This window comes from Triticum urartu, chromosome 2, assembly GCF_003073215.2.
Source record: "Triticum urartu cultivar G1812 chromosome 2, Tu2.1, whole genome shotgun sequence".
NCBI classification, from domain to species: domain Eukaryota; kingdom Viridiplantae; phylum Streptophyta; class Magnoliopsida; order Poales; family Poaceae; genus Triticum; species Triticum urartu.
In genome coordinates, this window is record NC_053023.1 from 156220235 (window position 1) to 156235672 (window position 15438).

The following is a 15438-nucleotide window of genomic DNA, read 5'->3' on the forward strand; positions in this document are numbered from 1 at the left end:
TGACATATTATTTGTGGCAAAGCCACCGTTCATAATTTCTTCATACTTGTCACTCTTGATTCATTGCATATCCCGGTACACCGCCGGAGGCATCCATATAGAGTCATACTTTGTTTTAGAATCGAGTTGTAATCATTGAGTTGTAAATAAATAAAAGTGTGATGATCATCATTCAATAGAGCATTGTCCCAAAAAAAAAGGAAAAGCCAAAGAAAAAAGAAGGCCCAAAAAAAGAAAATAAATAAAAAGGGGCAATGCTACTATCTTTTTTCCACACTTGTGCTTCAAAGTAGCACCATGATATAGCAAGTCTCATATATTGTGCTTCAAAGTAGCACCATGTTCTTCATATAGAGAGTCTCATATGTTGTCACTTTCATATACTAGTGGGAATTTTACATTATAGAACTTGGCTTGTATATTCCAATGATGGGCTTCCTCAAATTGCCCTAGGTCTTCGTGAGCAAGCAAGTTGGATGCACACCCACTAGTTTCTTTTGTTGAGCTTTCATACATTTATAGCTCTAGTGCATCCGTTGCATGGCAATCCCTACTCACTCACATTGATATCTATTGATGGGCATCTCCATAGCCCGTTGATACGCCTAGTTGATGTGAGACTATCTTCCCCTCCTTTTTGTCTTCTCCACAACCACCATTCTATTCCACCTATAGTGCTATATCCATGGCTCACGCTCATGTATTGCGTGAAGATTGAAAAAGTTTTGAAAAAGTTAGAGTATGAAACAATTGCTTGGCTTGTCATCGGGGTTGTGCATGATTTAAATACTTTGTGTGGTGAAGATGGAGCATAGCCAGACTATATGATTTTGTAGGGATAACTTTCTTTGGCCATGTTATTTTGAGAAGACATAATTGCTTTGTTAGTATGCTTGAAGTATTATTATTTTTATGTCAATATAAACTTTTGTCTTGAATCTTTCTAATCTGAATATTCATACCACAATTAAGAAGATTTGCATTGAAATTATGCCAAGTAGCACTCCGCATCAAAAATTCTCTTTTTATCATTTACCTACTCGAGGACGAGCAGGAATTAAGCTTGGGGATGCCTGATACGTCTCCAACGTATCTATAATTTTTGATTGCTCCATGCTATATTATCTACTGTTTTGGACTATATTGGGCTTTATTTTCCACTTTTATATTATTTTTGGGACTAACCTATTAACCGGAGGCCCAGCCCAGAATTGCTGTTTTTTGCCTATTTCAGTGTTTCGAAGAAACGGAATATCAAACGGAGTCCAAACGGAATAAAATCTTCGGGAACGTGATTTTCTCACCGAACGTGATCCAGGAGACTTGGACCCTACTCCAAGGAACAAAAGAGGCGGTCACGAGGGTGGGGCCCCCCCCCTAGGGCGCGCCCCCTGCCTCGTGGGCCCCTCGTTGCTCCTCCGGCATACTTCTTCCTCCTATATATACACACGTACTCCCCAAACAATCAGAACAGGAGCCAAAAACCTAATTCCACCGCCGCAACTTTCTGTATCCATGAGATCCCATCTTGGGGCCTGTTCCGGAGCTCCCGGAAGAGGGCCGTCATCACGGAGGGCTTCTACATCATCATAGCCCTCCGATGAAGTGTGAGTAGTTTACCTCAGACCTTGGGTCCATAGTTAGTAGCTAGATGGCTTCTTCTCTCTCTTTGAATCTCAATACAAAGTTCTCCCCCTCTCTTGTGGAGATCTATTCGATGTAATCTTCTTTTTGCGGTGTGTTTGTTGATGAGACCGATGAATTGTGGGTTTATGATCAAGTCTATCTATGAATAATATTTGAATCTTCTCTGAATTCTTTTATGTATGATTGGTTATCTTTGCAAGTCTCTTCGAATTATCCGTTTGGTTTGGCCAACTAGATTGGTAGTTCTTGCCATGGGAGAAGTGCTTAGCTTTGGGTTCGATCTTGCGGTGTCCTTACCCAGTGACAGAAGGGGCAGCAAGGCACGTATTGCATCATTGCCATCGAGGATAACAAGATGGGGTTTATTTCATATTGCATGAATTTATCTATCTACATCATGTCATCTTGCTTAAGGCGTTACTCTGTTTTTAACTTAATACTCTAGATGCATGCTGGATAGCGGTCGATGAGTGGAGTAATAGTAGTAGATGCAGAATCGTTTCGATCTACTTGTCACGGACGTGATGCCTATATACATTTATCATGCCTAGATATTCTCATAACTATGCTCAATTCTGTCAATTGCTCAACAGTAATTTGTTCACCCACCGTAGAATACTTATGCTCTTGAGAGAAGCCACTAGTGAAACCTATGGCCCCCGGGTCTATTCTCATCATATCAATCTCCATCACTTTAATCTTGCTTTGCTTTTTTACTTTGCTTTTACTTTTTACTTTGCATCTTTATACCAAAAATATTATATCTATCAGATCTCACTCTCGTAAGTGACCGTGAAGGGATTGACAACCCCTAATCGCGTTGGTTGCGAGTAGCTATCGCTTTGTGCAGGTACGAGGGACTTGAGCGTGGCCTCCTACTGGATTGATACCTTGGTTCTCAAAAACTGAGGGAAATACTTACGCTACTCTGCTGCATCATCCCTTCCTCTTCGGGGAAAACCAACGCAAGCTCAAGACATAGCAGTCAACCTCAAGTATCCGTGGGTATGATTATACGATATGCATCACACAATCTCAGATTCATCTATTCAACCAACACAAAGAACTTCAAAGAGTGCCCCAAAGTTTCTACCGGAGAGTCAAGACGAAAACGTGTGCCAACCCCTATGCATTAGATTCCCAAGGTCACGGAACCCGCAAGTTGATCACCAAAACATACATCAAGTAGATCAATAAAACCCCATTGTCACCACAGGTATCCCACGCAAGACATACATCAAGTGTTATCAAATCATTAAGGACTCAATCTGATAAGATAACTTCAAAGGGAAAACTCAATCCATTACAAGAGAGTAAAGAGGGAGAAACATCATAAGATCCAACTATAATAGCAAAGCTCGCGATACATCAAGATAGTACCACCTCAAGAACACGAGAGAGAGAGAGATCAAACACATATCTACTGGTACATACCCTCAGTCCCGAGGGTGAACTAATCCCTCCTCGTCATGGAGAGCGCCGGTATGATGAAGATGGCCACCGGAGAGGGATTGCCCCTCCGGCAGGGTGCCGGAACGGGTCTAGATTGGTTTTCGGTGGCTACGGAGGCTTCTGGCGGCGGATCTCCCGATCTATTGTCATCTCCGATAGTTTTAGGGTATATGGATATATATAGGCGGCAGAAATACATTAGGGGAGCCACGAGGGTGGAGGGCCCGTCCAGGGGGGCTGGGCCCTCAAGGGAGCCACGAGGGGCCCACGAGGGTGGAGGGCGCGCCCAGGGGGTGGGCGCGCCCCCTTGCCTCGTGCTCTCCTCATTGATCCCCTGACTTGCACTCCAAGTCTCCCGTATTGCTTTCTTTCCAACAATAACTTTTCCGAAGGTTTCATTCCGTTTGGACTCCGTTTGATATTCCTTTTCTGCGAAACACTGAAACAAGGGAAAAAAAGAAACTGACACTGGGCTCTAGGTTAATAGGTTAGTCCCAAAAATCATATAAAATAGCATATAAATGCATATAAAACATCCAAGGTTGATAATATAATAGCATGGAACAATAAAAAATTATAGATACCTTGGAGACGTATCACATGCACTCAAACACAACATCACAAGAGGCCATGTCATAGGCCGTGCAAGGCAATAATAAAAAAAAACCAAAGACACTAAGACACCAACATGAGGAAGTAGATAGTGCCAGACCACCAGAGACATTGTCCCGCCATCAATCACGTGACCGGAGCGGATGACACCACCCTTCATCAATGAGAAGTGTGCACTCAACCAGCAAGAGCTCAAACTCAAGCCAGGTCCATCGAACTCTTCACGCAACGACCGAAAACATGCCACAATGCATCTGACTTAATCTCTACAAAACATCATCACTACTGCCACCATCCCACCATTGAAAGAGTAAAGAACGATGGACTATAAAGGAGGCACCTTCTGGAGGGTCACATCACCAAAGCACCGCCATCTCCTGACCTAGAGCGGATCAAAGGGTTTTCACTCAAAAGTACAGGGTGGGAAGAAACCGCAACGATGCCTTCAAGAAGTGCATGATCACAAAAGCCACCACCCTCGGCCTTCATTGTGCCGATCAAGGATTTCTTCCTCACAAATCTCCTCCCTTTGAATCTAAGCTCGAGACTGTTGTCGAGATGCACGTTGTGACCCAACATAGAATGCTGAAGGAAATATGCCCTAGAGGCAATAATAAAGTTGTTATTTATATTTCCTTATATCATGATAAATGTTTATTATTCATGCTAGAATTGTATTAACCAGAAACTTAGTACATGTGTGAATACATAGACAAACAGAGTGTCCCTAGTATGCCTCTACTAGCTCGTTAATCAAAGATGGTTAAGTTTCCTAACCATAGACATGTGTTGTCATTTGATGAACGAGATCACATCATTAGAGAATGATGTGATGGACATGACCCATCTGTTAGCTTAGCATAAATGATCGTTTAGTTTTATTGCTATTGCTTCATCATGAGTTATACATGTTCCTCTGACTATGAGATTATGCAACCCGAGAATACCGGAGGAACACCTTGTGTGCTATCAAACCTCACAACGTAACTGGGTGATTATAAAGATGCTCTACAGGTGTCTCTGATGGTGTTTGTTGAGTTGGCATAGATCAAGATTAGGATTTTTCACTCCATGTATTGGAGAGGTATCTCTGGGCCCTCTCGGTAATGCTCATCATTATAATCCTTGAAAGCAATGTGACTAATGAGTTAGTTGCGGGATGATGCATTACGTAACGAGTAAAGAGACTTGCCGGTAACGAGATTGAACTAGGTATGATGATACCGACGATCGAATCTCGGGCAAGTAACATACCGATGACAAAGGGAACAACTTATGTTGTTATGCGGTTTGACCGATAAAGATCTTCATAGAATATGTAGGAGCCAATATGAGAATCCAGGTTCCGCTATTGGTTATTGACCAGAGATGTGTCTCGGTCATGTCTACATAATTCTCGAACCCATAGGGTCCGCATGCTTAACGTTCGATGACGATTTGTATTATGAGTTATGTGATTTGATGTACCGAAGTTTGTTCGGAGTCCCGGATGAGATCACGGACATGACGAGGAGTGTAAAAACTTCCGAGATGTAAAGATTCATATATTGGAAGGCTATATTCGGACACCGGAAGTGTTCCGGGTGATACCGGGTCACTGGAAGGGGTTTTAGGCAAACCCCAACAAAGATATGGGCTTAATGGGCCAAGTAAGGGAACAAACCATCCCACAAGGGGCTGGTGCGCCCCCTATAGGGCCAGCCATGTGAGGAGAAAGGAAAAGGAGAGGAGGAAAAGGAAAGTATGAAGTAGGACTCCTACTTCCTTCCCCTCCCCCTCCTTTCCCCTTGTCCAAATATGGTAAGGGGGGGGGGGCGAATTGGACTAGGGGCCCAAGTAGGATTCCTCCTCCCTCCCTCTTCCTCCTTTATATATGTGGGGAGGGCACCCCTAGAACACACATCAATTGTTCCTAGCCGTGTGCGGCGCCCCCTCCACAGTTAACACCTCGGTCATATCGTCGTAGTGCTTAGGCAAAGCCCTGCACCGGTAACATCATCATCACCGTCACCACGCTGACGTGCTGACAAAACTCTCCCTCAGCCTCAACTGGATCAAGAGTTCAAGGGACGTCACCGAGCTGAACGTGTGCAGATCGCGGAGGTGCCGTGTGTTCGGTACTTGGATCGGTTGGATCGCGAAGATGTTCGACTACATCAACCGCGTTACTAAACGCTTCCGCTTTCGGTCTACGAGGGTACGTGGATACACTCTCCCCGCTCGTTGCTATGCTTCTCCTAGATAGATCTTGCATGATCGTAGGAAATTTTCAAAATACTACGTTCCCCAACAGTGGCATCCGAGCCAGGTCTATGCGTAGATGTTATAGAATACAAAGGAGTGTGGGCGTGGGTATATACATATTGCTTGCCGTCACTAGTTGTTTCTTGATTCGGCGGTATTGTTGGATGAAGCGGCCCGGACCGACATTACATGACCGCGTTCATGAGACTGGTTCTAATGACGTGCTTTACACACAGGTGGCTAGCGGGTGTTAGTTTCGCCAACTTTAGTTGAATCGAATTGAATGAACAGGGTTCTTTCCGAAGATCAAAAGGCAATCACTATACCGCGTTGTGGTTTTTGATGCGTAGGTAAGAACGGTTCTTGCTAAGCCTGTAGCAGCCACGTAAAACTTGCAACAACAAAGTAGAGGACGTCTAACTTGTTTTTGCAGGGTATGTTGTGATGTGATATGGTCAAGACGTGATGAGATATAAATTGTTGTATGGGATGATCATGTTTTGTTAAAGTTTATCGGCAACTAGTAGAAGCCTTATGGTTGTCTCTTTATTGCATAAGATGCAAGCGCCATATAATTGCTTTACTTTATCGCTATGCGATAGCAATAGTTGGTGAGACGACCATGTGACGACACGTTGATAAAGATCAAGATGATGGAGATCATGGTGTCATGCCGGTGATGATGTAGAGATCATGACGGTACTTTGGAGATGGAGATCAAAGGCACAAGATGATGATGGCCATATCATGTCACATATTTTGATTGCATGTGATGTTTATCTTTTATGCATCTTATTTTGCTTAGTACGATGGTAGCATTATGAGATGATCCCTTACTAAAATTTCAAGGTATAAGTGTTCTCCCTGAGTATGCACCGTTGCGATAGTTCTTCGTGCTGAGACACCACGTGATGATCGGGTGTGATAAGCTCTACGTTCACATACAACAGGTGCAAGCCAGTTTTGCACATGCAGAATACTCGGGTTAAACTTGACGAGCCTAGCATATGCAGATATGGCCTCGGAACACTGAGGCCGAAAGGTCGAACGTGAATCATATAGTAGATATGATCAACATAGTGATGTTCACCATTGAAAACTACTCCATCTCACGTGATGATCGGACATGGTTTAGTTGATATGGATCACGTGATCATTTAGATGACTAGAGGGATGTCTATCTAAGTGGGAGTTCTTAAGTAATATGATTAATTGAACTTAAATTTATCATGAACTTAGTCCTGATAGTATTTGCATATCTATGTTGTAGATCAATTGCTCGTGTATAGCTTCCCCGTTTTATTTATGATATGTTCCTAGAGAAAACTAAGTTGAAAGATGTAGTAGCAATGATGCGGACTAGGCTCCATGATCTGAGGATTATCCTCATTGCTGCACAGAAGAATTATGTCCTTGATGCACCGCTAGGTGACGGACCTATTGCAGGAGAGATGCAGATGTTATGAACGTTTGGCAAGCTCGTATGATGAATACTTGATAGTTTAGTGCACCATGCTTTATGGCTTAGAACCGGACTTCAAAAACGTTTTGAAGACCATAGAGCATATAAGATGTTCCAAGAGCTGAAATTGGTATTTCAGACTCATGCCCGAGTTGAGAGGTATGAGACCTCTGACAAGTACTTTGCCTACAAGATGGAGGAGAATAGCTCAGCTAGTGAGCATGTGCTCAGAATGTCTGAGTACTACAATCACTTGAATCAAGTGGGAGTTAATCTTCCAGATAAGATAGTGATTGACAGAGTTCTCTAGTCACTATCACCAAGTTACTAGAACTTCGTGATGAACTATAATATGCAAGGGATGACGAAAACGATTCCCGAGCTCTTCGCGATGCTGAAATCGGTGAAGGTAGAAATCAAGAAAAGCATCAAGTGTTGATGGTTGACAAGACCACTAGTTTCAAGTAAAAGGGCAAGGGAAAGAAAGGGAACTTCAAGAAGAATGACAAGCAAGTTGCCACTCCCATGAAGAAGCCCAAAGCTAGACCCAAGCCTGAAACTGAGTGCTTCTACTGCAAAGGAAATGGTCACTGGAAGCGGAACTACCCCAAATACTTGGCGGATAAGAAGGATGGCAAAGTGAACAAAAGTATATATGATATACATGTTATTGATGTGTACTTTACTAGTGTTCATAGTAGCCCCTGGGTATTTGATACTGGTTCAGTTGCTATGATTAGTAACTTGAAACATGAGTTACAAAATGAAAAGAGACTAGTTGAGGGCGAGGTGACGATGTGTGTTGGAAGTGATTCCAAGGTTGATAAGATCACCATCGCACACTCCCTTTACCTTCGGGATTAGTGTTGAACCTAAAATAAATGTTATTTGGTGTTTGCATTGAGCATGAATATGATTGGATCATGTTTATTGCAATACGGTTATTCATTTAAGTCAAAGAATAATTGTTGTTCTGTTTACATGAATAAAACCTTCTATGGTCATACACTTAATATAAATGGTTTATTGAATCTCGATCGTAGTGATACACATATTCATAATATTGATGCCAAAAGATGCAAAGTTGATAATGATAGTGCAACATACTTGTGGCACTACCGTTTAGGTCATATTGGTGTAAAGCGCATGAAGAAACTCCATGGATGGACTTTTGGAATCACTTGATTATGAATCATTTGATGCTTGCGAACCATGCCTCATGGGCAAGATGACTAAGACTCCATTCTCTGGAACAATGGAGCGAGCCACTGACTTATTGGAAATAATACATACCGATGTATGCGGTCCGATGAGTGTTGAGGCTCGCGGCGGGTATCATTATTTTCTGACCTTCACAGATGATTTGAGCAGATATGATATATCTACTTAATGAAACACAAGTCTGAAACATTTGAAAAGTTCAAAAAATTTCAAGTGAAGTGGAGAATCATCGTAACAAGAAAATAAAGTTCTACGATCTGATCGCGGAGACAAAAATATTTTGAGTTACGAGTTTGGCCTTCAGTTAAACAATGTCTCGAATAGTTTCACCAACTCACGCCACCTGGAACACCATAGGCATAAATGGTGTGTATGAACATCATAATCGTACTTATTAGATATGGTGCCGATCTATGATGTCTTCTTACCGATTTAACCACTATCGTTTGGGGTTATGCATTAGAGACAACTGCATTCACGTTAAATAGGGGCACCGTCTAAAAAATCCGTGAGGATGGACACCGTATGAAACTTGGTTTAGCAAGGAAACCTAGCTGTCGTTTCCTTAAAGTTTGGAGGTTGTGATGCATATGTGAAAAAGTTTCAGCCTGATAAGCTCAAACCCAAATGGGAGAAGTGCGTCTTCATAAGGATACCCAAAAGAAAACTCTTGGGTACACCTTCTACAACAGATCCGAAGGCAAGAACTTTGTTGCTAAGAGTGGATTCCTTTCTAGAGAAGGAAGTTTCTCTCAAAAGAAAGTGAGTGGAGGAAAGTTAGAAACTTGATGAGGTAGTTGTACCTTCTCCCAAATTGAAAGTAGTTCATCACAGGAAATCAGTTCCAGGTGATTCCTACACCAATTAGTGAGGAAGCTTAATATGAAGACCATGAAACTTCAGATCAAGTTACTTACCGACCTCGTAGGTCAACCAGAGTATGGTCCGCACCAGAGTGGTACGGTAATCCTGTTCTGGAAGTCATGTTACTAGACCATGACGAACCTACGAACTATGAGGAAGCGATGATGAGCCCAGATTCGCGAAAATGGCTTAAGGCCATGAAATCTGATATGGGATCCATGTATGAGAACAAAGATAGACTTTGATTGACTTGCCGATGATCGGTGAGCCATTTAGAATAAATGGATCTTCAAGAGGAAGACGAACGCTGTGATAGTAGTGTTACTATCTACAAAGCTCGAATTGTCGCAAAAAGGTTTTCGACAAGTTCAAGGTGTTGACTATAATGAGATTTTCTCACTCGTATCATGCTTAAAGTCTGTCCGAATCATGTTAGCAATTGCCACATTTTATGAAATCTGGCAAATGGATGTCAAAACTGCATTCCTTAATGGATTTCTTAAAGAAGAGTTGTATATGATGCAACAAGAAGGTTTTGTCAATCCTAAAGGTGCTAACAAAATGTGCAAGCTCCAGCGATCCATCTATGGACTGGTGCAAGCATCTCAGAGTTGGAATTTATGCTTTGATGAGTTGATCAAAGCATATAGTTTTATACAGACTTGCGTGAAGCCTGTATTTACAAGAAAGTGAGTGGGAGCACTACACATTTCTGATAAGTATATGTGAATGACATATTGTTGATCAGAAATAATGTAGAATTTTCTGGAAAGCATAAAGGAGTATTTGAAAGGAGTTTTTCAAAGAAAGACCTCGGTGAAGCTGCTTACATATTGAGCATCAAGATCTATAGAGATAATCAAGACGCTTGATAAATTCAATGAGTACATACCTTGACAAGTTTTTGAAGTAGTTCAAAATGGAACAGTCAAAGAAGGAGTTCTTGCCTGTGTTGCAAGGTATGAAGTTGAGTAAAGACTCAAAACCCGACCACGGCAGAAAATAGAAAGAGAATGAAAAGTCATTCCCTATGCCTCAGTCATAGGTTCTATAAAGTATGCTATGTTGTGTACCAGACCTATTATGTACCTCACCATGAGTTTGGCAAGAGGGTACAATAGTGATCCAGGAGTGGATCACTGGACAACGGTCAAAATTATCCTTAGTGGAATAAGGAAATGTTTCTCGGTTATGGAGGTGACAAAGAGTTCATCGTCAAAGAGTTACGTCGATGCAAGCTTTGACACCATTCTGGATGACTCTAAGTCTCGATCTAGATACATATTGAAAGTGGGAGCAATTAGCTAGAGTAGCTCCGTGCAGAGCATTGTAGACATAGAAATTTGCAAAATACATACGGATCTGAATGTGGCAGACCCGTTGACTAAAATTTCTCACAAGCAAAACATGATCACACCTTAGTACTCTTTGGGTGTTAATCACATGGCAATGTGAACTAGATTATTGACTCTAGTAAACCCTTTGGGTATTTGTCACATGGATGTGAACTATAGGTGTTAATCACATGAATGATGTGAACTATTGGTGTTAAATCACATGGCGATGTGAACTAGATTATTGACTCTAGTGCAAGTGGGAGACTGAAGGAAATATGCCCTAGAGGCAATAATAAAGTTGTTATTTATATTTCCTTATATCATGATAAATGTTTATTATTCATGCTAGAATTGTATTAACCGGAAACTTAGTACATGTGTGAATACATAGACAAACAGAGTGTCCCTAGTATGCCTCTACTTAGCTCGTTAATCAAAGATGGTTAAGTTTCCTAACCATAGACATGTGTTGTCATTTGATGAACGGGATCACATCATTAGAGAATGATGTGATGGACATGACCCATCGTTAGCTTAGCATAAATGATCATTTAGTTTTATTGCTATTGCTTTCATCATGACTTATACATGTTCCTCTGACTATGAGATTATGCAACTCCCGAATACCGGAGGAACACCTTGTGTGCTATCAAACTCACAACGTAACTGGGTGATTATAAAGATGCTCTACAGGTGTCTCCGATGGTGTTTGTTGAGTTGGCATAGATCAATTAGGATTTGTCACTCCGTGTATCGGAGAGGTATCTCTGGGCCCTCTCGGTAATGCTCATCACTATAAGCCCTTGCAAGCAATGTGACTAATGAGTTAGTTGCGGGATGCATGGAACGAGTAAAGAGACTTGCCGGTAACGAGATTGAACTAGGTATGATGATACCGACGATCGAATCTCGGGCAAGTAACATACCGATGACAAAGGGAACAACGTATGTTGTTATGCGGTTTGACCGATAAAGATCTTCGTAGAATATGTAGGAGCCAATATGAGCATCCAGGTTCCGCTATTGGTTATTGACCGGAGATGTGTCTCGGTCATGTCTACATAGTTCTCGAACCCGTAGGTCCGCACGCTTAACGTTCGATGACGATTTGTATTATGAGTTATGTGATTTGATGTACCGAAGTTTTTCAGAGTCCTAGATGAGATCACGGACATGACGAGGAGTCTCGAAATGGTCGAGAGTAAAGATTCATATATTGGAAGGCTATATTCGGACACCGGAAGTGTCTGGGTGATACCGGGTCACCGGAAGGGGTTCCGGGCAAACCCGGAAAAGATATGGGCTTAATGGGCCAAGTAAGGGAACACACCAGCCCACAAGGGGATGGTGCGCCCCCTATATAGCCAGCCATGTGGGGAGAAAGGAAAAGGAGAGGAGGAAAAGGAAAGTATGAAGTAGGACTCCTACTTCCTTCCCCTCCCCCTCCTTCCTTTCCCCCTTGTCCAAATATGGTAAGAGGGGCCGAATTGGACTAGGGACCCAAGTAGGATTCTTCCTACTTGGGCGCGCCCTAGGCTGCCTCCCTCCCTCTCCCTCCTTTATATATGTGGGGAGGGCACCCCTAGAACACACATGAATTGTTCCTAGCCGTGTGCGGCGCCCCCCTCCACAGTTAACACCTCGGTCATATCATCGTAGTGCTTAGGCGAAGCCCTACGCCGGTAACATCATCATCACCATCGTCACCATGCCTTTGTGTTGAGGAAACTCTCCCTCGGCCTCAACTGGATCAAGAGTTCGAGGGACGTCACCGAGCTGAACGTGTGCAGATCGCGGAGGTGGCGTGCGTTCAGTACTTGGATCGGTTGGATCGCGAAGACGTTTGACTACATCAACCACGTTACTAAACGCTTCCGTTTTTGATCTATGAGGGTACGTGGACACACTCTCCCCGCTCGTTTCTATGCTTCTCCTAGATAGATCTTGCGTGATCGTAGGAAAATTTTGAAATACTACGTTCCCCAACAAATGCAACCTGCCACATGTCATGTTGTCCGAGCGGCTAAGGTTGCTGACTAGCACATAAGTCGTAGCTATTGATAATCCTCAAGTGCAAGGAATCATCGTAGCAATTTCCAAAGGTGGAAGTGATAAGTATGGAGTATCGAACCCACAAGGAGCTAAAGGTAAGATCAATATTCTCTCAAGTCCTATCTGCCACTGATACGACTCTACGTACACTGAACATTTGCTTCCAACTAGAAACAAGAAATAAAACTACGTTGTGGGTATGAAGAGGATAACTTTGCATGATATCGGAGAACTAAAATATAAAAGTAGGTGCTGTTAACATAAAGTTAGAATATATTACTATATATTATAAATAGCGAGTGTGGAATAATGATGGGTCGGTGTGGAATTGTCCTAGGCAATTGTTAACAAGATCGGTAATCATTATTGCAATTTCATATGAGGGAGAGGCATAAGCTAACATACTTTCTCTTCTTGGATCATATGCACTTATGATTGGAACTCTAGCAAGCATCCGCAACTACTAAAGATCATTAAGGTAAAACCCAACCATTAGCATTAAAGCATCAAGTCCCCTTTATCCCATACGCAACAACCCCCTTACTCGGGTTTAAGCTTCTGTCACTCTAGCAACCCACTATAAGCAAATCATGAACGTATTGCAACACCCTACAACGGGAATCCTTCACGTGTGCACGGCATGGAAAGCACCATAGGACAACACCAAAGTAAAACATACAACTCAAACCAACTAGATCATCAATCAACCCAAAGGACAAAAGAAATCTACTCAAAACATCATAGGATGGCAACACATCATTGGATCATAATATGTGGCATAAAGCACCATGTTCAAGTAGGGGATTATAGCGGGGTGCGGGAGAGTGGACCGCGTAGAAGAGATGAGGATGAACGTGATGTTGATGAAGATGATCACCGTGATGATGATTCCCCCGATGGCACTCCGGTGCCACCAAGAGAGAGAGGGGGAGCGGTTCTCCCCTTTGTGCTTCCTCCTCCATGACCTCCCCCTTATATGGGGAAAGGTTATCCCTCTGGTCCTTGGCCTCCATGGCGATGGTGACCCCTCCGACTTCCTCCTCCATGGCCTCCGGTGATGTTGGCCCCCTCCGTCAGGGTGCCAGAGAGGGCCTAGATTGGTTTTTCATGGCTACAGAGGCTTACATTGGCGGAACTCCTGATCTAGGTTTCATTCTGGAGTTTTTGGGATTTATAGGAGTGTTTGGCGTCGGGGACAAGTCAACACTACAAAAAAAATATACTTCCGTGATGATACGTGTTTGTCACAGTAGGTCGCTTTTTTGTCATGCATGTACATCCATGACAAATTTATGACAGAATCAAGATAGTCATACCTGTGTTGTTGTAGAAGTGTTCCATGACATTACCAAAATTATCATCACGGAAGTGTCCACTTCCATGATGATAAATCGCGCGTCACAGAAGTGCTTTCGTCAAGGGTGACCGACACGTGGCATCCACCGTAACGGAACGCTGTTAAGCTATCGGGTCGGGTTTTGGATTCGATAAACCCGTTAACAGCCCCGACCAATGGGGATTTTCCACGTGTAAAATCATCAATTGGCTGGAGGAAACACGTGTCGGCTCATCGTTGGGACAGATGTCATCCACTCATTGGACAGAAGGCGCCTATGATACGTCCACATCGTGGCACGGCCCAACAGAGGCCCATTCCTGTGAAAAGGCCGGCCCGTTTGACTTGGTTAAAAGCTGGCGGGTCGGCCCATGGAAAGCCTGTTAACGGCCTGTTCGAATATAGCCCATTTACAGCCCGCTAACCCAAGGCCCGTTATGCCCTATCCGAATTAGGCTCAATAGCGTCATCTGGGCCATCCAATATGATTCCAGCCCATTTTCACTTCTGGCCCATGTATGGCCCATGACGTCTTTCGGCCCATATGAGGCCCTATGTAACTCTTGGCCTATTAACGGCCCGTGGTGAAACTGGCCCGTAATGAACAGTGTATCACTTTACACCCATTAACGGCCCGTGGTGAAACTGGCCCGTAAAGAACAGTGTATCACTTTATACCCATTAACGGCCCGTTATTCCGTTGGGCCGTTTCCAGCCCATGTTATCTTTCGGCCTTCTCAGAGCCCATTTATTCTTGGGCTATTTTCCAGCATTCGTTTACTTACGGCCCGTTACTGTCATTTTCTGCTTGTGGGCCAAATTCAGCCCGTGGTTACAGTCGGCCCGTTTGTGGTCCGTTAATACGTTGGGCCGTTTTCATAGCGTCATCAAATACGGCCTATTAACGATGGCCCGTTATGGTCGGCCCATGAACGGACGATTCCAACTCTAGCCCGTTTACGGCCAGAATGCGGTCTGTTTGGCCCATGTTTGGCCAATCGATCATACGGCCCGTATAAGGCCCATTGATGATACGCCCGTAGAAGGCCCATTGTTTCTACGGCCCGTAGAAGGCCCATTGTTTCTACGGCCCGTAGAAGGCCCACTGTTTCTACGGCCCGTAGAAGGCCCACTGTTTCTATGGCCCATAGAAGGCCCACTATTTATACGGACAGTAGAAGGCCCACTGTTTCTACAGCCCATAGGAGGCC